We start from the raw sequence: 22086 nt of genomic DNA, 5'->3' as shown, positions 1-22086 counted from the left end.
CTCCACCAAATGGATCAAATTACTTTCTAAATGGAACTTGAGGTACACTTTCAAAGCCAGTGCTCTGTCAGAGCATTTGTTCTCCAAGTCACAAGCATTAGTTGCCAATGAATTGAATTTCTGTAGGTTTTTTGGAAAGTGTCATAGGTTTTTTGTGGTTTTTTTTTTTTTTTTTTTTTAGTCTTTAGAATGAGAAATTTAGAGTATAAGTACATGTGAAAAGTTTCTGGAGTCCTCTTGTGTAGCTTCCATTATTAGACTTGGTGTTACCTTAAGCTATATTCACTGTAAGAGTGAAGACAAGGGAAAAATGAGCTGCTCTTGCTTCCCCCCCCCAAGCTTCCTTAGCCATTTATGGCTTCTCATAAGTAACCTTTTTTTCGACTTACTCATCCATTATCACCATCTGCAGAGTTTGACAATTTTAGCATTCAAATGGAAAAAAACCCCAAATTCAGCTCTCTTCTCCAAACTTTCATCCAAAAACCAAAGGAATTATTTTTTTTTTTTCTTACTCCTCTGAAATGACTTCTTTCTAGTATGAAGATATCTATACATGGTAAATCCTAAGAGCAGAAAGTCCTTTCAGATGCTCAGGATTTGCTTTGTGGAGATCACTGGGAGACATGGTCCTTTCTGACCTTGTCAACCAAACCTTTACTGGTGCATGTTTATTGTGATGTATGTTGTGTTCTGAAGAATGGAGGGAGGCAAGTGTCAGTGTGGGTGTCATCTTTTAAAAAAATACTACATTTTTAATGAAGTTGGTCAGTTAAGTTATTTTGATTGTCTCTAATGGTATAGTTCAGTCACCAGGAGCAGGTCTTTTTGAATTACAGAGAAGGACCAAATTCAAGCCTACAGATACTACTAACAGGTTGCAGTAGTTAATAACTTTCAGTGAAAGATTTTCTTCTCTCTTTACTGTATGTTATACATCCATCTAGAATTTGAAATTTTTTGTCGCAAGCAATAGGGTCTATGAAAGTGATTTGGCATTAAGAAATTATTGAGGGTAGTTTAAAAGTGTATCTGGAATACAATTATTAAGATAAGTAGCAGAGATAGTGTTTCTTTATTTACTTATTCCTTGCATGGACTGTCAGACTCTGTTTAAGCTGAGTCTTTTCAGAGAATAGTTTCTTGCTATGGTTTTTGAACAGTTTGTATCAATGTGCAGCTGAACGGTTTTGTGTGGAAAGGGCTTTCTCTTTGAAGGTTAATTATCAATTCTCTAAGTTCAGTGATGTTTCTAATGATGGATACCTTTTTATACAGACTGAATAAAAGATAATTACAAAAAGCTGTAGCTCATCAGTGACTTGCCACTCCTTTCTTTGTAATTTGCTGATTTCTGATCTTAAACTGTGGATTAGAAAAATTAGAAAAGTATATCAGAAACTCATTATGTCCATGTGAAATGCTGTCATGACTCCTCACAGCATAAAAGTAATTTCAGACATTATTTTAGTCATTATTTGTCTGCTTTTATACTGGTTTTCCACATAGGTGTTGTTACTTTGTTTCACCTGTTAGTGCTGTCTTTTTTACTTGAAGTTGGCAAGAGCTAGGTGGTTGGTCGGTTTCTGTTCCAGTTTCTTTATTTTCACTAACAATATCCCATTCCTTTCAAAGTTGATATCAATGTCTTGTTTTAAAGGATTCTGAGTTTTGTGCAAAGAGCTAAATGCAGAACATGTCTTCAACTCTTCTTTGGACTAAAACTAAACTATTCTAGAGACTGTAAAGTACTATTACCAGGACTGGATAGGGAAGAGCAATTTGACTTTTGCACTTCTCAAGTATCTGACTCCAGAGAGACAGGCTTCTGTTTGGCAAAATGTCTATAGGCAAGGCTGGAAAGGGAAACTTCTACTAGCTGGATTGTGTGATTTTTTTTGTAGTGTTGCAGCAGTGCTGATGTGCTTGTAAGAGAAGCTGGTAACTGTTTACTTTCTCTGGGATTCAGGTAAGCAGCTGGTATTTGGCAATTTAGCAGGGTTTCCTTGGCTACTCCTTCCAGATTAAACTATCACTCTTAATGAACCTGAAGAAGGAAATGCAGACTATCATTTTGACAGATCTTAATAATGTATGCTGTTAAAACAGCACTTGAGAATTCTGTCTGTCCAGCAGGTTAGTGGATGTAGCTCTTCTTACACCTGCCTTTTTTCCCTGAAGTTTCTGCTTGCTTTTGCGCTATATGAAGCCTGTACTGCCATAAAGTTGCCTTCATCATTCATTTGTGATAGTATCTGTTAAAATAAGCACCTGATATATAAGAAGGTTTTGCTTTACAGGGATTAGAGAGGAGAGGAGTGGACAGTTCCAATCAGTAGTTTCTAAAACTGCAGAAGTGAATTTGTCTAGGCTCTTGTACAAGTGAAACTAGTCTCCTGGTGAGATTTTGTTGACTAAGTAATTTAGACCTTTCAGCTCCTGCATACTGCCAAGCAAATTTTCTCCATTTGAAATATATCAGCAAATGTCACATCATGGCAGTGCTTAGGTCACAGCAAAGAATTCAGATGTAAATGCTGAAGCCTCTCATGCTGTTGTTGTCCACTGTCAGCAATGTTCTTCATTGACACTGACAGACAAGAATAGTGATGGTGTAATGGGGTCAGTCTGCTGGTATCAGAGTTCGAGGAACTATCTGTTATAATAATGACTTTGATGCAACAAGGTTTGGAATGAACTATCAGGTTTTCTTGAACAGTGATGCATTATTAGACTACAGTGAAGAAAAATCTCAACAGTTAGACTTTGGAAATCTTTTCTTTCTGCAACATCAACAGTGTAATATAAAAACAAACCCCAAACTCACAAACCTACCAACAGTGTAAAACAAAATAATAAAAAAACCTCAAACCAAAACCCAGCAAAACAGAAAAAACTTTGTTAACTGCAGGTGTTTTTTCTGTGAAGTGTCATTTCATTGAGGAAGATAATGCCTGTTTTCATATTACTAGACATTTAACTTTTTCCCTTTGTTCCTACATGCATGCAAAACACCAGATCTAATGATGACAAAGAAATGAAAATAAGTAGAATGTGAGTGCTTTAAAAGTATAATTCTTCCTACAAGTGTAAGTTTTCAAATGCTGTTACCCTGCTGAGAATATTTTGAGCTGGAAAGTGGAGTAATCATCATTGCTGAAGTCATTCAGACTTGGAAGTGTAGTAGTTGTTTTATATGAGCACACATAGCAACACAAAGAAATTTCAGAGATGCCAGGCTCATGTCTTTAATTATTTCATTAAGCCTGCCACAAGCATGAGTGGAATCTTTCCTTCACATAATGGGAGCAATCCTAAGTACAAACATAGTAAGACAAATTCAGAACATATGTAATGTGAGAGACATAGCTGATGAAATGTAGTTATGAATGTCTTCTGTGTTTTGGTAGAAGATATTTTGAGATCTCTCTGCTGTCTGGTGGTTCTAATGGATACAGCACCTAATTGCTGAAAGGTTGTAAAGATTAAAAAGAAAACCTCTTAAGATGGGTGGGTTAGTAGTTCAGTACTGCTCTTTATGTTCCTATTTTTATTTAATATGGTAAAAGTGGTATGTTCATCATGTCAAAATAAGCTCAGATCTTAAAAGCTAGAATTTTACTCTATTGAAAGGATGTGGTTTCATGCTTATAGGGCGAGTGTAGGCATTTTTTGCCCTTAGTCCTCCCTTGTTCAAACTACTATTTTTCACTTTCCTTTTTATTACCTGTTAATGCATCCATTTCTTTCGTAATTCCTCTCATCTGTTCCTTCTTCTACTAGAAGCTTACTTTTTTTTTCACTCTAATGGCAGCCTTCCTTTTAGGCTTTTTATATTGAAGGCTGTTATTTGAGTGCAGTTTGCATTGGTACAGAGGGAGAAAAGGAGAGTTCTGCTAGGTTTGATTTGTCCAGGTTGCTGTTTTTTCCCTGCCTTTGTAGGGTTGACAAGTCCTTATTCGTTGCCCTTGATTCTGCAGAGGACGAAAGGGCCTAAGGGGTTTTTGTGCAGCTGAGGAATAGTGTCTCACATTTTTCAGACAGTTGGGCTGCTCAGTTGCGGGCTGATGTAAATGGCTTTCGGACCTCCACTGCTGGCTGTCCACTTTCTTTCAAGGGAAGTTTATCACATGTCATCAGTGGTACATGAATGAAAAAGACTTAACCATGAGAAACATATGTGTAGTAAAAGGCCTGTGGGGTTGACACTGAAGAAAGGTCTATTAGAGTAGGAGTGGATGCTGCTTTGTGACATGTGCGCTCTCACTAATAAGTGATGATTTTTTTCCTGGTATATTCCTGTATTTCCTGGAGTGACTGACAGGTTTGCTTTAGCTCAAGTGTTAATGGGCTAATATATAATTGAAATTATTTGTTGGTCTCCTTGTTAAAAAAGGGAAGCCTTTAATAGTGTATTCTAGCATATATTTAACAAGGAGAAATCTTCCAGTCTTTGTAAATAACACATCAAAGCCTCTTGTGGTTTAACTCCAGCCAGCAGCCAAGTAGATCCCCGTATTATCAACATGGTTCAGCACACATCCAGAACATAGCCCCATACAAACCACAGTGAAGAGAATTAGCTCTGCCCTGTTCAAAACCAGCAGATTCTACTCCTTACTCCATACCATTTACATCATGCTCAGGTCCCACACTATTCAGTACAAGTGCATTAACCACCATTCCACTTTCCACTCTTTGATAAAATACTCAGGTGTCATTCCCACAGTCTGTGGACCACCCCTGCAAAATGTCCATAATATATCCTTTGATTTTGTTTAGTCCATGACTTTGGGCTCCATCTGTTGTGGTAGTCACTCAGGACAGGAGAAGAGATGTGTTGCATGCGATTACGGGGCACCAAAGCCAGCTCAGATTGTGTCACTGCTGTGCTTGGGCTTCTTGGAAGGCTTGTCCTCTGTTGGTTTGAGTAGTCCTGTTATATTTATTCCTGTAACATACAATTCAGATAATGGAACAATTTAATCACATATCCATTATAATCTCTGCACCTGATCCTTTTGGGTTTATAGGGTGTAATATTGCAGTGAACTCTTATTCTTGTCCCCAGCCTGGTTGCAGCAAGGGGTTCCTGTTAGAGTCCACTGTTAGTGGAGTTCACATCATAGTCCTCCTGAGGCTGCAGGGACACAGCCTCCTTCACCATGGTCTTCACCACAGGCTGCAGGGAGCTCTCTGCTTCCCCTACTCCAGTGTGAGGCCCCACTAATGGGAAACAATTGTCCTTGAACTTGTCCAGTGTGGGTCCTTGCCACGGGCTGCTGTTGTTCATAAACTGATCCAGTGAGAGTTCCCCATGAAGCTACAGGTCCTTCCAGAAAACCTGCTCCAGCATGGGCTTCTTACAAGGTCTCAGCTTCCTTAAGGCATCTGCCTGCTCTAGCAGGGGATTTGGCCTGGGCTGCGGGTGCATCAGTCCTCCACCATGGAAGCATTTGCACATCACCGTCTCCAGCTCAACTTCAGACTGAAGTTCAGCCTGTCAGCACAGCAGCACTACCCTGGCCATCTGCCAGCCCAGGCACATCGATGTGGTGTTACCAGTGTTCCCAGGCACAATTCATTAATGTGAGAAGCAGCGCAGCAGTACAGAAAGCAGCAAAAGCAAAAAGCGAGCACTAGTAAGCAGTCGGTTCTTAACACACATCAGGAGAGCAAGCCCTATGGCAAGCACAGGAGGCTGCTATTTACCAGCTGAACAGTACTAACAGCTATGTATTCAGTCTGATACATCCCAATGGAATCTGTCATTGTCTTGAACTCTTTGTGCCTCACGTCTGGTGCAAAAAAGGACTGTCATGGTTTAACCAAGCCCCACACAGCCTCTCACCCACTCTCCTGGAGCAGGAAAGAGGAGAGAATCGGAAGGGCCTACTCTAGAAAAACTCACGGGTTTAGATAATGGCAGTTTAACAGGAAAAGCAAAAGCTGTGCACAGAAGCAGAGAAAATAAGAAAACAAATTCACCGCTACCCATGGGCAGTTGTTCAGCCAGGAACAGGGCCCCATCACTTTTAACTGTCACTTGGGAAGACAAATGCCATCATGCCAAATGTTTCATTTCTTGCCCCCCGCTTAATATACCTAGCATGATGTCACTTTACAATTACATTTGTTTTGAGAGAGGAAAAAAGATGGAAAACGTTCTCAAAGCCAAAGTTTCAAGACTTCAAGTTAAGAATTGGGAGAATTAAATGCTGAAGGAAATGGAGGACTGAACAGCTCTAAGTAGAAAGAAAAATAGCTTTTGTGCTCTATTGGTTAAAATCCTGCTGTAGTATTTAATATGAAATAAATAATGCAAACTATCAGGTTTGTTTTCACATTGTCAGACATGAGGATTGTGTCTGGGGTAAGAAAACTGCAGCAGCAAGAGTTCCAAGGAGACTGAGTGTGTTGTATCATTGCTGCAATTTATATCTGAAAGAATTGAATGTCAGAATAATGAGAGACGTGTATGAACAGAGTGCATCTTAAGAGTCCTCCCAGGCTTTCAGGAACAAAAGAACAATTTTGCAAGGCACCTGTATAATTTGAATTATATGGTGCATGGATAGCTAATTTTCTGTAATTTACTGTCTGCACATTTGGATCCAGAAAGACTTCAGAATACCTGCTAACCACTTCCAGGTTATGGAGCAATTCTAGCAACATTTTCTTGTCATCTGTTTTAGCAGTGCCGAGGCAATTATTGGACAGATGGGTGAAGTTGAAAGCTTTAGTCACTTAATTTTTAATTATAGGTACTTTCTCAGGCCCTTCCGAATCTTTGTTTGGATTAATTAACCATCATCAAGTGCTGCTATCTGGGCTTGATCTACATAGATATGTGTAAAAAGTGATTGCTTGTAAAGTGTGCCTTCAGTTGAATTGTAGCACCTTCCTACTTTTTACCAGCTAGTAGCTTCTGGACTCTCACTACATATTTCCATTCTAAGAGCTGCTCTTTCAGTGGTCTGCCAGTGTACCTGGACCAGTAAGTGGAGTCAGGTGACTGAAAACCTTGATTTTTAAGGGCCTTTTAATAGATACCAAGAGGAATTGTCTTACGACAATTATATGAATATTCTTCCTCTCTTTTCCAGAAACAATTGATAGAGAAAATTATAATTTCTGGTAGACATCTGTGATGAAAGATATAAAAATCCTAGTACTCAGGCTATCATACAGTTACTTACCAGGGACACACATTTTTCTTGTCTTTGTTAATAAGTGGTTGATTTCTGAGGTTATAGCTTTTATTGTATGATAAGATGCTTTTATTGTGTGATTAGGATTTTTCAACAGTGGAGGTTAAAACGTATATGTGTAAGTGGAACAAGGTAGGCAAAGATCACCACAGCTTAAAGATACTGAGGAGATGATGGCACAGATCCATATGGTTTCTTGCTTCTTCATGCTTCTTGCTTCTTCAGGCCCTGGTTTTCTTGTCAGTGTGGAGTCAGTGCAGTCAGTTCAAATGTACACCATCAGATTCAAACGACAACTGAAAGTCATTTGTTATTTTGAGTTGTTCATCTGTTCTGCAGAGGTCTTCATAATGAACATTACAGTTTGTTTCAGCTTTGGTTAAGACCTTAAATTACTTCTCTGAAGTGCATGGATATTAATCATTCAAAAAGTGATGTGAAATCAGGTAGTAAAATCTCACTGAAGATTTTTTTCTTCATGAGATTCAGGGCTGGTTTTGATCTCAGTTTTAATTCAAGAAGTCAGGGAAGTCAGTGGTCTCTTGGTCTCCTAGTCCATGTGAAACAAAGTGCTTTTTAATGACTTGTTTACATCTCTAAATTCTCAACAAATAGGATGTTGGAATATATTCTTCAAGTCTGTGACAAATGTCTCCTTAACATTTTTGTCAAGACTTGATATGGGATAGCAGTGAAGAGTAGTATTTGCTTCAAAAGCCTCCTACCTCTAGCAGTGATTTTGATTTTTGATAATGAGCTAGATTTTATTTAGAGAAGGTCATAGTGGTGTTCATTACAGAAAATAAGTTCATGCCTTCAATAATGCTTTGCTTTTATAATATTTTAAGACTTTAGGAATTTTGACACTCTTAAGACTGCTTCCCAGTTTTATCCATGCTTGTAAATGCATGCTGATTGGAAATGACCTTAGCACTAAAAAAGGAAATAGCAGAATGTAAAGAGTAATCTGAATGTAATTAAATCAGTGTTTCTTTGTCAGAAGTTGGAAATTGTTTAGGAGGATAAAATCTTGCCAGACAAATGTTTTTATTCAAGCTATCTTGCAGAGAATTTTATCTGTTGTTGTACAAATATTTTTCTGTGTCCTTGTATTTGTTACTTTGTTCTTAGGGCTGTGTCAAGGCCCTGTCATGAGCATCTCATGGGATGAGCAGCTAAGCCTGTTTTAATTGGAAGAAGGGTCTGGAAAGCACCTAAATAAAGAGTTTTGAAGGAAGTGGTTTCACAGACTATGGAGCCAAGCTAGTGGTGTTTCACTGCCAAATAAATTTCAGTTTTCACTGTGCAGTGCATCCTCTTTGCTTGAGCATTCTCAAGTTCTCCATTAACCTTCCTGTGAATAAGTGAATTTGGTAGTCCAGCAGAAGATCATCCACAGATTTGAGTCATTCCCAAAGCATCTATAAGCTTTGAAAAAGCACTGCCTGCCTGGAAGATACTGTTTTAATGTGACTCTATTAGGAAGTGCTTTGAACAGTACAGTGATGATATTTTAAAGTTCTGCTAATCAAGACAGGCTAGATGTCAGTTAAGAAAACATATTTTCTAATGTAAAGTGCAACAAAATATTTTTCTTGCAAGGAATTTTACTGACAATGTAATTTATAAAAGCTTTTCTAAGCAAAGGTTTCAGTAACTAATTTGTATTTTAAATGTATACCATACTAGTCTATGTAGGACTCCGTGCACATACAGTAAACCACAGATACAGTAGTAAGTCCATTTGATTTTTTGAAAATCCACCAAAATAAAAACAAATAATAACTGATATTTTAGAACTTTGAGACCATTAAATCACTTTTTCTAGTTGGATCATATTATAGTTTCATGAGATTCTCTTAAGTTTTCTATAACCAAATGAAACACCTGCTTTAAGGGAGTGTTTCCTCATTTTCCTGTTGTAGCCTTACCAGAATAAAATGGAAATGGCCTACCTTACCAAAACGTGATTTCAGATAGATACATTGAATACTTGCTGTTAGTGAAAGCAACTGTGTCAAAATGGTTTCTATGGAGGACAAAGTAGTGGCTGGGCTGAAATACAAGCTGTAGGGGTTTGCGTGAGTTAAGTGAGCTTTAAAAACTACGCCCTCCCTATTGACAGATGAGCACAAAAGTTGCGAAGAATAATTTTTTGTCTTATGACTCTTTATATTTAGTACCTTATTTTTTTTTTCCTGGAGATGGTACTCAGTCTATCAGGCTTTGTAGAAGAAAGGCATAAAATTCTTGGTAATAAAATTCCATCCTCTTTCTAAATGGGCTTAATAGTGTGATAACTGACATTATAGTTAATTAACCATCCCTAATTTCAGTGATACAGAGTGCAAGCACAGCCAAAAACAGTACAAGGCACCAAGTTTTAAAGGTGTTTTGTTGTTTTCAAAACGTTTTTGTCTTGCCCTTTCTTTCCCTCTACTGATTCCTTTCCCTTTTGTGCTGCTGGCTCCTGCTCTGCCCGCTACATTACTTGTCTCAGAGGTTAAAAGGAGTGAATGATTCGGAAGGCTGGAACTGAAAATAAAAGAATCAAGTTTCCCTTAGCAGCTGGCACTGCAGGTACAACAAAACTTAGAAATTTTTGAGCTGTTGCAGTAGGGCCATTTCATATGCTCTCAGTCTGAGCCTCCAGATACACTGCTGTTCAATGCAGATCTTGTGCCAGACACTTTTCCTCCCAAGATACAGAAATTCAGTACTATTTCAAAAGCTTGTAAATCTGATCCCAGTGATTAGGATCTCATACTAATGTAATTCAATATCCTGCATCTGAAATTTGGCTGGCTAGCCAGTTGCCTCCTAGTGCCTGATGAAGAAAATATTGATGTGGAAAAAGCATGTTTAATAGGAATTCACAACAATAAATATCCCTGTATTTTTCTGGTAGTATGCTTACTGACTATTTAAATGTCGTTCAAGAAAGCTTGAAGAGTTTAATCACCTTTTTACCCCCTTTACTGAGGTTTACAGTCTGGGTTTATGATATTAATGTGTAAGACAAACACAATTGAGGAATACTGACCTGTAGCATGTAGTTTTGAGATGACTTCTTGGAGACAAAATAGTGAACCACTATATAAACAAACAATACTCCAAACTGTAGTATCCTAATACACTTCAGTAAAGTAATAGGAAAAAGAAATTAACCATTCTGAAAGTACTCTGAGAATTAGATTTAACTTGTGTTTTGTACATTTTTGGCTAGCTACAGGAATACATTGTCTTTATAATTAATGTTTCTTTCTCTATGATGAATGTTTTTTCCAGTAGTCAGCCCTTTTTTTTTCTTTTTTTAATCCTTTTTCTTTTGTAACAGCTGCAGTCTTTGGATTAATTTCAATAAATTTTGAATATTGATTTTAAAATAAGATATCATTTTACAGTGAGATCTGTATTGAACTTACATGCTCAAGTAAAAGCACTATAACTGCACTTACTGTAACTTTTTAAGTTAATACTCTGAAAGAAAACTGAAACTACCTATAAAAAAATCTCATACAATGTATTACTTTATGTTCATTATCATGTTTATTTCTGATAAGAAGTGCCTGCCATCTGTTGCCACTTGAAAAGCTTCCTATTGATGAGCTATGGAAATATGATCACTTCCATAATAACACTTTCAGTGTGTCTTGGGTGGATGTAATACATATTTATCCCTTGTCTGACTCTAAGAAATGTTGAGGTAGTGGAAAAAGTGGAGGAGGAAGGATATGGGGAATAACGCACTGGGGCTGACAGTTGTGATGGTAGGTGGGAAGCAATCAAGTAAGTAGGCCAGGTTGTTGCATTTAGTGTGTATGTACATGTTCCTTATTTTAAAAATCTGCCGTTCTCTTATTTTTCACTCTCATTGCTCTTCTTCCTAAACAGAACCTTTTAAAATGCCAACTCTGATTTAGTATTGGCGCTTTATGCATATTAATATAAGACAATTTTTAATCATCATTCTTGACGTCAGGAAAACCTTAGTCTTTAATTTCTTTGCACTGTGTTTGCTTTTGCCTTCAGAGCTGAAGGCAGCTAATGCCAAAATCTGTCTCCAGCTTCCTATAGAAAAGCAGGGTGCTTATTTTTCTGCTCTGTTGGATTCCTATTTGTACATTTTAACTGCGCTTCCATTTTCTTTCCTCATGACATAGTCCTGCCACAAAACTCTGCAGTGGGCTTCTATAATAAATATTTGGAGAGGTTACAGGTAATCTTTATGGGAGGGGTTTAATTGTGGTTGTGCTGCAAGTCAGAGTGAGGGTTGACATAATTTGCATTTGTTTTTCTGCAGCTGGCATACTGGGAAGAAAAAAACACATTTATTGTAATTTTCCTGTGTTTGCGGTGACCTTGCTGAATCAAAGGCTCCATCTTAGAGAAACTGTAACAGCCTGAAGCTCTGTCTGGATCATTTAGTTAACTCCCACTGTCTTTAAGTAAACAAACAAGGTGCCTGATTATATTTCTACATTATCTGAAGTATAAGAGTATTACAGATATTTGGGAATAAAGCCCATCTAAACTTAGCTCTTAGATAGTTTGCCCATATGGTTTCTTTCCAGTGTATATTTAATTTAAGTAACTCTTTTTGTTTTCTCCTTATCTTCTAAGTAACAGTCATACAGCCCTCTCAGACCAGGATATGATAGGTGAATATAGGAAAGACAGAGGGTTTTTTCTTATTCACACAGAGTTCTGATGTTTGGTCCAGTTTCATGCCATTCTTCCTTAATGTCTTCATATAGAATTGAGCATTATTTCAGAAGGTGCTTTACTTAGTGGCTTACAACCGTGCTCTTAAGGCAGACTGTAGTTACTTAAGTTGGCCCATGATATATTCTGGATTAGTCTCTATCTGATTATGGCTGCAGTAAATATCGTTAATGTTTGAAGCCTGTGCTTTCACATGTTTGGATGGAAGGCACAGTCCATCTGTCCATGGGAGGTTTTTATACTGCTAAGTTTTGGCATCTGTGAATTCAAATCTGCAATGAATTATGAATCTGATGAAACTCAATATTTATTGAATACAAAATAGGAACCTCAGTGCAGGGATTATGTCTTCCTTCTTTGAAGTGTTCTATTATGTTGTTGGTAGGTGAAGATGTAGATGTTTTTTTAAAGTAAAAACTGTGTATAACTACTCTCTAGTTAGTCCATTTTTCTGACAAATAGATATTTCTTGTCTTCAGTTGATTATATTAGAGAAATAATGATTATTACTTGATTTTCTATATATCTTCCTTAATTTAGTGCTTTATAAGCGTCTGTTAGTTGAAAATGTAAAGAACACTAACGTTGATGAATTTGGTATTTGTTTATCTCTTTGGCTGCAAACACTGATGGATCAGTTTTGCAACCATCTTTTAGCTAAGTTTAACAGGTTGCTTCACAGTTCAGGACTCCAATGCAGTCAGTTAATTTTAATAAAGACTCCAAATCTAAGCAATGTATAAGAGAAAATATTGAAATAAAACCTTATATCAAAATTTCATTGTATTCAACCCTGGTATTATTCACCTGTCTAGTAAATGAGATTTTTAAGATACTTGGCAAACTGAAATTGAATGGCTCTTGTTTGTGGTGATGGCTTTGTGTGGGGGGAACTAAGTTTATTTTTAATATGTTTAACATTTTAATAGTACTTATGTCTTACGAGTTTTCTAAGAAAGTTAATTCCTGTGACAACTGGGAGGAGGTGGTGTTTTATGTTCATCATTTGCTTCTTCAAATTGAAATGACAGAAAATGTTACCAAAATTTGTCTGAAGGGGTGTGGGACCCAGTTTTGAGTCACTCAGTCACTTAGATTTCAACTTCATTGCTATTTCTCCTGCCTTAATGAAATCCTTCTTTTCTTTATTATGCCTTTCACTAAAGACATGTAAGACAGAAGTTTTGAACATGTTTGCTGCTTTGACAATTTACTGCAGGGCCTGTTTCATTTTCTCTGGACAGAAACACATGTTTGATGGAGAAGTACCAGATAGATCAGTCTCTCATTGTACCATAAAAGAAAGTATGTGATATGAGTAGAAAGTAGACGGGTAGATTTAACGCTACTGTGTTCTGATTATTGCTTCTACTTAATCTCAAACATTTGTGTCAGTTTTTACATGTCGTTTATTATCAGTGCTGTCTTTTATTTTCAATTAATTCAGTTAAATTCAATGAATGAAACCTGTGTAAAAGTGAATGTGTTTTACTTTGGGGTGGACATTTCTTAAGCCACCTTAATGCAACTATTAGTAATGGAGTGAATATACCCCAAGTAGTTTCTCTTTAAGCAGCTAGTCAGGTCTCCTCAAAAAAAGAGCTAGGTTCTTTTGAGTATAATAGATCAATGGTCATTTTCAAGGATATTTTCATAAAAGTGGTGTGATATCAAAGACTTCCTTGTTTTGCATTACCTGATAATTGACATTATCATTAATCATGATCCAAGTTCTGTAAAGTGACATGGCAAACTCAATTACAAAGAATTTGGCTAAAGATCACATGGTTTGTGCTTTGGTTGACTTCTCAGCTCTTTGTCTTTTGATGAATGTGAAATGTGAATTGGCTAATGAATAGGAAGAACTTCTAGACTAAAAATCTGTCTAGCATAAAGTTCATCACTGAATCAGTCTCTTGGGTAGCAATATTGAGGATCAAGTTATACTTCCTATGTATAGTAAATTTTACTACAGAAATGTTCAGATAGAGCTTATTTGGGTCGCTAGCTGGTTGCAGGGAGGGAGAAAAAACATTTCACTCATTTGTTTAGTTCCAGAACAAAGACTAGAGATGAAAAAAACAAAATTACTAAATCTAAACAGCCCTTTCAGTTACCAGCTCTCACAGTCGCTTTAAACCTAGGATCATAAGCTTTGTTTTTTAAGAATTTTCTCCAGTATTCTTGTGGCAATAGTAATGCTCTTGTATAAATTAGAAATTTTAGTGTCTGTATTTAGGATGCTTTTACTTGCTGTTTGGAAATAAGGTGGGATTTTTGTCATTGATTGTTTTATTTGGTTTTTCCCCCTTTTGTGATTTCCTCTGAGCTGTACTTGAAACAAATAAACTTAGACCTGGGGAGTATTTCAGGGAGAAAAATGTGGTAGTCTAGAGCTTTAAGTACTGCTCTGGTTTTTCTTCTCCTATCACGTTCCCTTTTGCTTAGTTGTCTTCTTGAAGTTTGTGAATATGTTTGCCAAGCATTGTTCTTGGAAGCAGTACCTCTGACACAAATGTGTAATAGTATGAGTAATTAATAGTATTACTGGGGAGAAATCCATAACTTTCTTACGTCTTATAAAGTTATGCCTGCTAAAGAAAGTTCCTGGTTTATTAAGGAACAGTGAAATATCCCAGCATCCCCACACACCTTGTCCTTCCTAAATATTGGGATATGTAAAAACAAAATAGATGTGGATGTTAGCTTGGAGTAGGAAGGCATGGTGATTTTCTTCCTAGTCACTTCATGAAAACTAAGTGCATTCTGATAACTTTTATATAGGCCTTGTATTGACCTAGTTTTTAATCTTGATTGACTGACCTGATCTCCTTCAGTGACAAGGTGACCCACTTAGTGAATGAGGGAAAGGCTCATCTTGTTTATATGAACTTTAGTAGAGCCTTTGGCGCTATTTTCCACAGTATTTTGAAGAAACTGACTGCTCATGGCTTTGACAGGTGCAGTCTTTGCTGGCTAAAAGGCTCTCTGGATGGCCAAGCCTAGAGACTGGTGGAAAATGGAATTAAATTCAGTTGGCCATTGGTCGCAGGTGGCCAAGTGCTCAGTATTGGGGCCGGATCTGTTTAATGTTTTTATCAACAACCTGTATCAGGAGATCAAATGCTGCTTCAGTCAGCCTGCAGATGACACAAAATTGGGTGGGAGTGTTGATCTGGAGGGCAGGAATGCTCTACGGGGTTATCTGGGCAAGGATGTATTGGTAGGCTGAGGCTGGCGGTGTGAGACTGAACAAGGCCCAGTGCCATGTCCTGCCCTTGGGTCAAAACTACCCCATGCAGTGCTATGGGTTGGGGACAGAGTGGTTAGAAAATGTCCCTACAGAAAAGGGCCTGGGTGTGCTGGTTGACAGTGGCTGCACATGAGCCAGGAGTGTTCCCTGGTGTCCAAGAAGGCCAATGGTATTCTGGCTTGTATGAGCAATAGTGTGGCCAGTGGCCCCAGGGCAGTGATTGTCCCCCTACGCTCGTTACTGGTGAGGCTGCACCTTGAGTTCCATGTCTAGTTCTAGGCCCTTCATGACAGGAAGGACATTGAAGAGCTGGAGCGAGTCCAGAGAAGGGCAAAGAAGCTGGTGAAGGGTCTGGAGCACAAGTTCTATGAAGAGCAGCTGAGGGAGCTGGGGTTGTTTTAGTCTGAACAAAAGGAGGCTTGGGGAAACCTTCTCAATCTCCACCTGAGAGGAGGCTGTGACCAGGTGGGGGTCAGTCTCTTCTCCTCGGAAGCAAGTGATATAAGAAGAAGAAGTGGCCTCAAACTATGCCAGGTGAGGTTTAGACTGGATATTTGGAAAATTTTCTGTGCTGAAATAGAGGTCAGGCATCAAACCAGGCTGTCCAGGGTAGTGTTGGAACCCTAAAGTTATTTAAAAGATGAGTAGATGTGGAACTAAGGGACAAGGTTTAGTGGTGTGCTTGTCTGAATCCATAGTCTATAGTGCCAGCAATTACAGTAAAGTGAGCGAGTGCTACTGACAAGCCAGCCAAGCTCGCCAGCATGGACAGGCATGTGTGTAAGGGGGAGACAGGAGGAACTGACTGTTGGGGTGACCAGGTGAGTCTGGATGGCTGCCAGGGACACAGCAGGATCTGGAAGTCTCCATCATGAGATTGCTGGTGAATGTGTTGTTTTAATATAATTCATTCTGTTTCTAGGCTCCTGGTTTTTTCTTTGTTACTAAGATACAGCTACCTGCTTTATTGAAGTTAGAGTACTGGTGCCATCTGGTGGTGTTAGGACATTCCCAGGAATAAGAAAAACAGCTTGAGAGGAATTCCACTGAGATGTGAAAAATTGCTGGCAGGATATATTTTCTGCCTTAACATGTAATTATTATCTTGAATTAAGTCATAAAAATCTTACATGCACTCATAACTAGGCTTGCTACAGCAAATTTAAATATTTTTTGTTTTCTGCTCAACAGAAAGGTTTGTTTCTAGTTTCTTTTATGAAACAGTGCTTTGCAAACAAAACATAAGAGTTTTATTGGAGCTTACAATATTTTAAAACTTAATTTGAAAGACAAATTATCTTCTGTTACTGCATTTTGCTAAACCTAGCACTGACTTCTCACTGCTAATGTTTGATGTCATTGTGCTCTTCTGTAAGTCGCTTATACATTGTTTCAAGGTAAAAGTTCAACAACATACATCTCACAACAGTTGAAATAAAAAACTTTGTTATCTGAAGCCAAAGCAACCACAATACTGTTTTCTTTGTCCTTCCATCTGTTGAAATCATGTCCTCCATCCTACGTTGCTTACCTGAGGTAATATCCTCATCCTTCTTCAGAATATTGTACAGGGTGTATTGACATTTCTAGCAATGGAAGTAGGACTATGACTGCTTCTCCAGTTCTCTTGAGGCAAATTTCTGACTGATAAGTATCTTGCCTACAATGGAAAAACTTGCAAAAGTGGAAGGCACTTTATTTTAAGGTGGTGAGACTCTTTAATTTAATTTAACTGCTACTATTCATCTGTTGCAGGTCAGTGTATTATTCTGATAAGTCAATTTTAAATAAATTTCCTTACAGAGCAGAGCTCTGTCTATTCAGTAATTAACAATTTTTGTTTTTCTCTTGCAACTGATTTGCAATTTCTGTCTTTTCAACTATTTTTGTTTCAATCCAGCTAGCTGAAAAACACAGATTCTGTGCTTGTATCTCTTCATAATCTCTGACCTCATGACCATACAACACTTTACTTGCATTGTGATTGAAATGGGAATTAGACTTAGTTCTAGTAACTGACTGCATTAGTTCTCCCATTACGTGGTTGTGCTCACAATATCAGGAGCCATTTTTTAATTGTCTTTATGGAATGAAGTGTTTGCTGTTCAGCTAGTGTAGTTTGTAGAATCATTAAAATTGAACATATATAACAGTACTTAAGAATTTAATGTTAATACTTAATATTTAAAATGTTAATTTATCAATACTTACTGGTCATCTTTGAGAATAATGAAACTGATTGCCGTAGCAAGGACTGTATTCTTTTTCCACGCTTAGTTTTGAATCTCAACAAAGTTCTTGTATTGTAATGCTTTGTTCTTAGAGCTGTGACTTTCACCTTAAATATACTGTCCTTGTGAATTGAGGTACACCTGTTGCTTCCAGTACTGTTGTCATTCAGCCTTCAGTGCTGTATGGCTTTAGTACCTTTCAGTAATTATTTGGCAAAATTGTTTTTATTTGTTACATTTAGCTGTTTTTCTCAGGGTTTCCCCACTGTGAGCATTGTATTTCTTTTTTTTAGTCAATTAATGTTACTGTGCTATGTTTCAGCAAAAGAAAAATATGCATACTTATTCTGTTAAAATAGAGGAAAGTTGAAATGCTTTGTAAGTCTGCCATTCGTTTGAATTCTGGATTTGTACCTGGTAGGCATAACTTCCTGTTTAGCTTTACAAAGCTAGGTGGTACAAACAACAGTTACAGTTTGATAATGTGAGAAGTTAAGAGCAATCACAGCACTTAGGAAATCCTTTAAAGAAAATATTAGTACTCACTTCTTAGATCCACCTGCCTAGTCTCCAGCAATTAACTAGATTTAAAAAAGAACTGAATTTCCCTGTCTTTAGTTTTCATAGCATCACTATCACCCTGTAACTAGGACAGCAATAATATGGTGATGATTTAGGACCAATTTGATTGTTGTTTTTTTTCTCACAAATTGAGTGCCACTTCCTTCTTCCACATGAACCAAAGTGTAACTTTTCCAGCAGCAATGAGGGAAGATGCATTACAAGTCCTTTTGGAAGACTGTTACTTGAGTTCATGTTGTGATGTGCTTTTGGAGTGGTGATAAGCCTCTGAGCTGGTTTCTTTAGAAGCAGAGTCACTGCTCTGTTCTCCACATTTTGCTGGAGAAATAGAATTAAATTTAAAATGACAAAGTCTTACGGAATTTATTCTACTGTGTGAGGGGCTTTGTGTCCTCAATGGGAATCTTTTTTTGTGGGTTCCAACAAAAGAGCATCTCATGTAACTTTGCATTGCTTTCAGTTAATAGTAATTCTTTATTTTGCATTCAGTCAAAGAAAGTGGAACTGCAAAGAGATTTTTATTGGCATTGTTCTGAAGTCTTCGTCAAGTGTTATCATTAACATCTTGTTTTGTCATTGTTTTCATAATCCCTTTAGCAATATAACAGCAAAATCAGTAACTACAGGCTATACCTTTGATGTTTTTGGACAGGAAGATGGAACTAGTAGTACTATTTACCTGTCTCTGTAACAGCTGAATCTTCCCTGTGTGAATCAATAAGAAAAATTGCTTCTTCTGTCAAACTTAGCTATTCATGTGAGAATACATCACCTTTAGCCAAAGAATAAACTTCTTTTTGACTATTTCTGAAAGTACAATTTTATTCACAGAATCACAGTCAAATTATTCTGTCAAATACCTAGAGATTCTGGCAATACTAATTATTTCCTTGAAAGTATTTTGGAAGATTAAAATACAAAGTGCAAATTGCTTGAAAACAACTTGAAAACCGAGAATGCGGCTCATCTAAATGTGCATCTTCAATTCAAAGTATTTTCTTTCCTTACAGACTTTCTATCCACAGATTGTTGTTCAAAAATTCTTCTTATTTATTTGGTTATTTTCCCAGTCATTTTTGAAGATAATGAGTTTCTTTTTATTTTTCCATCACATGGTAACAGGACTTCTTAGGACTTCTTTTTTGGTCAGTTTTCCTTGTCTAGTGGGAGACTGTGTTAATTTTTTTTTTTTTCTTTCTTTTTCCTGAGGATCAAATTTTTCCCCCTTTTCTGGCTTACAAGTGCTTTTGTCCTACTGTTATCTTAAATTAATAGAGATACCTAAAATCTTAGATGAACTTAGTGAGCTGAGTATTTCTTTGTGGCAGCTGTATTTTGAGGAATTTTGGATGTTAACTTTCAGACTATTTTTCTGTCTTTTCAGGTCTCTGGATGGCAGACTCTGAAAAGAGATGCTGTTTTAAGAGGTATGCCTCATGTAGGCCAAAATATTCTGGACTGGTTTCTATATAAATGATAAGGTTGTACTTCTAAGGAGTCCCTCTGTGGATCCTCTCTGTAAACTTGCATGAGTAATAGTTTCAGTGCTGACATCTCATGAAATGTGAACACTTGTACCGAGATATGCAGGCTTATCAGTGACATAATTTTAGTTGAGAGGCCTGTAATAGGTTGCCTAACTTTTTGCTTGATCATCTTAAGAGAACATTGCCATAGTGGACGAAGTGGATGAAGCACAAACAAAATGAGTTGACTTTCTGAAATGTGCATATCCCCCTCCAGCCTCTCCTGATCTATGTGTGTGGGTTCATTTGTTTGCTTGTTTCTTAATAGGGAATTTAGTCCAGATTTTGTAAATGTCCTCACTCTCTTTTTGTAAGACTTCCAGACAGTGAAAGGCTGACACCATGCCAACAGCGTGGTTTAAAATAATGTCAGCTGGAACCAAGATGAAGAAATACTAATCTTTTTGCAAATTATCTTTTTTTCATGTTAGCTGAATGTTTGGAACATTTTCTGTGTTTGTTTGGGATTTCATGTTCCAGCACTGAAAGAAAATGTCTCTTGTCTCTTCATTGTTGCTATGTTGTTTCTGAATAATTGATTGCTTGGCAGCTGTTAAGAAAACAGTCTCTTCAAAATGGAATTCTTCTACCAGGTCTCCCATCCATTTCAAGCAGATGTGGTGGCATATGTTAGAAAAGTAGGCTTTGTCTTTGTAAGAGAAAGATTGGTGTGAGTATTTTCTTAACTTTTTTAAACAGGATCTCTTAATACTTTTTAACCACTTCAGAGGGCTTCCTATTTTTCTAAAGCAGTGCAATGCTGATTTGTTCTGCCTCCAGAATAATAACCAGAATGAAGTACTAACAACTTGGGTTAAGAGTAGCTCTTCAGTTATTAAGTAAGATTTCAGTGTTGCTCTTTTTTATGCAGTGTTTACAAAAATCCTAAAGAAAGTGATGTTAAGAATTAGGGAGGATGTTACTGCTATTTTCCACACAACCTGTAGAGAGAAATCAGGATGAGGGTACTGCACTGCTCTTGGAGGTGCACACTTGTAGACTGAGAGGTGTTGTATGCAAGTTGCAATGAAGAGGATTTTTTGCCAGTGAGGGTGATCTGGCCCTGGAACAGGCTGCCCAAAGAGGTTGTGAAATTTTCCATTGTTGAACATTTTCTGAGTGAAGCAGGAATAGCTCACTGTAACTCAATTGAAATGGGCCCACTTTGAGTGCAAGGTTGGATTAGAGTAGCTTGGAGAGGTTACTTCGTTATATCCATAACCTTATCCTATGAATCTATGTACCATGCTGAAGGGACACTTTTTATGAATTTTACATTTCCTGTAAAAACAGTTGAGGCTCAGGTTGGTGTGTTGTGTGTCCTTTTTTGTGTGGTGTTTTTTTTAATTTTGTTTTTGTTTGTTTGTTTGTTTTTGTTTTTTTGTTTTGTTGGGGTTTTTTTGTTTGTTTGTTTGTTTAGTTTGGGGTTTTTTTGTTGTTGTTTTGTTTTGTTGGTTGGTTGGCGAGTTTAAAAGAGTTTTGTGATTATAGATCTGAGGAGTGATTTCTTACTATTCCAGCAACATGGTTTTGAGGAAGAAAAACTGTATTTTGGCTTCAGTGTCCATTTGTTGACTCACTAAAAAATAAGATTTTAAATTTCTTTACTCAAGTGGCATGGTTCAGTCTGTGGATTGAAAGTTTCAAAGTTATCTACAGTTCTTAAAGTTTGAGATTGCTTGCTGTCATAGGTTTCTATTTGAGCAGGTAAATAAATCTTAGAACAACTAACAGTTTAATCTAGGAGCACTAAAGAATTTCTGTGTTACAGAGATTTGGCATTCCAAAAACTAAATTAGAGTATGGTTTTCTGTTGTCTGCTAACTGCTGTAAGGGTTTACTGGGAGCCTGAGGTTTGCAGTGTTCAAATGAGCTATTAGGTTTGGAAAAGCATATTGTAAATGCTCAGAATTTGGTCTGTCCTCCAATTTACCTGTTTTCATATAGAATGGTAGCTTTCTATGAAACTTTCTCCTCTGAGCTTGACTGTGATCCTGTGAAAGATTTAGAAGCTCTTGAGCATGCATCTTCTACAGTGAATGATGTGTCACATTACAAAATAAGGCAAATGTAAATAGTCTTTTAGAAGCTTGCTATTCTTACTAAATCCTGACCAGTCTAGGGAGTCTGTAAAAAAAGTAGTATCAATTGGGTGATATGTTTTTGGTCTGATTTTTTTTTTTAAATATATTTTTAGGCAAGAAGGTATCAGCCTAGGTTGTGCTTTGGAAAGATAAACTCATCATCTGCTGTTACTGCTTCAAGCTGGTGTGCATGACTTTACTGTCAAGCTGATTCTCTGTGTTTTCTTTTTACAGCAGTCAGTTTTAGATGTTGTGCTCACACTAACTTCATGTCTATGATTGTGATGGTCTACCAGTCATGCATAGCTTGAGAACAGTCAATATAGTAAGAAGTTCAGCTTGTTTATTACACAGATAGGCAGAGATAGTAAATTCATAGGATCATATGATAATTCAGGTTAGAAAACACATCAGGAGTTCATGTCCTTCATATGATGTGACCTGTAATAGGACCTGAGGGAATGGCATTACCTG

The 22086-nt window shown here is 37.3% G+C and overlaps 1 protein-coding gene across 6 annotated transcripts in view; it reads left to right on the top strand.

Annotated features, from left to right (window-relative positions):
* The window catches only part of PCGF3 (polycomb group ring finger 3), a 55487-nt gene that overhangs the window by 7932 nt on the left and 25469 nt on the right, over positions 1-22086 (top strand). For 4 of the 6 annotated variants that reach the window (XM_058827015.1, XM_058827011.1, XM_058827012.1 and 1 more), the window contains one exon: positions 19387-19429. The exons of the other annotated variants lie outside the window; for them this stretch is intronic. The gene's annotated coding sequence lies outside the window, so the exon portion shown is untranslated. The remainder of the gene's footprint in view (positions 1-19386; positions 19430-22086) is intronic. 6 annotated transcript variants of the gene reach the window in all.

The sequence above is a fragment of the Poecile atricapillus genome, chromosome Z (assembly GCF_030490865.1).
Source record: "Poecile atricapillus isolate bPoeAtr1 chromosome Z, bPoeAtr1.hap1, whole genome shotgun sequence".
NCBI classification, from domain to species: domain Eukaryota; kingdom Metazoa; phylum Chordata; class Aves; order Passeriformes; family Paridae; genus Poecile; species Poecile atricapillus.
Note: the sequence above shows the minus strand (reverse complement) of the source record. Positions and strands in the feature narration are given on the sequence as shown.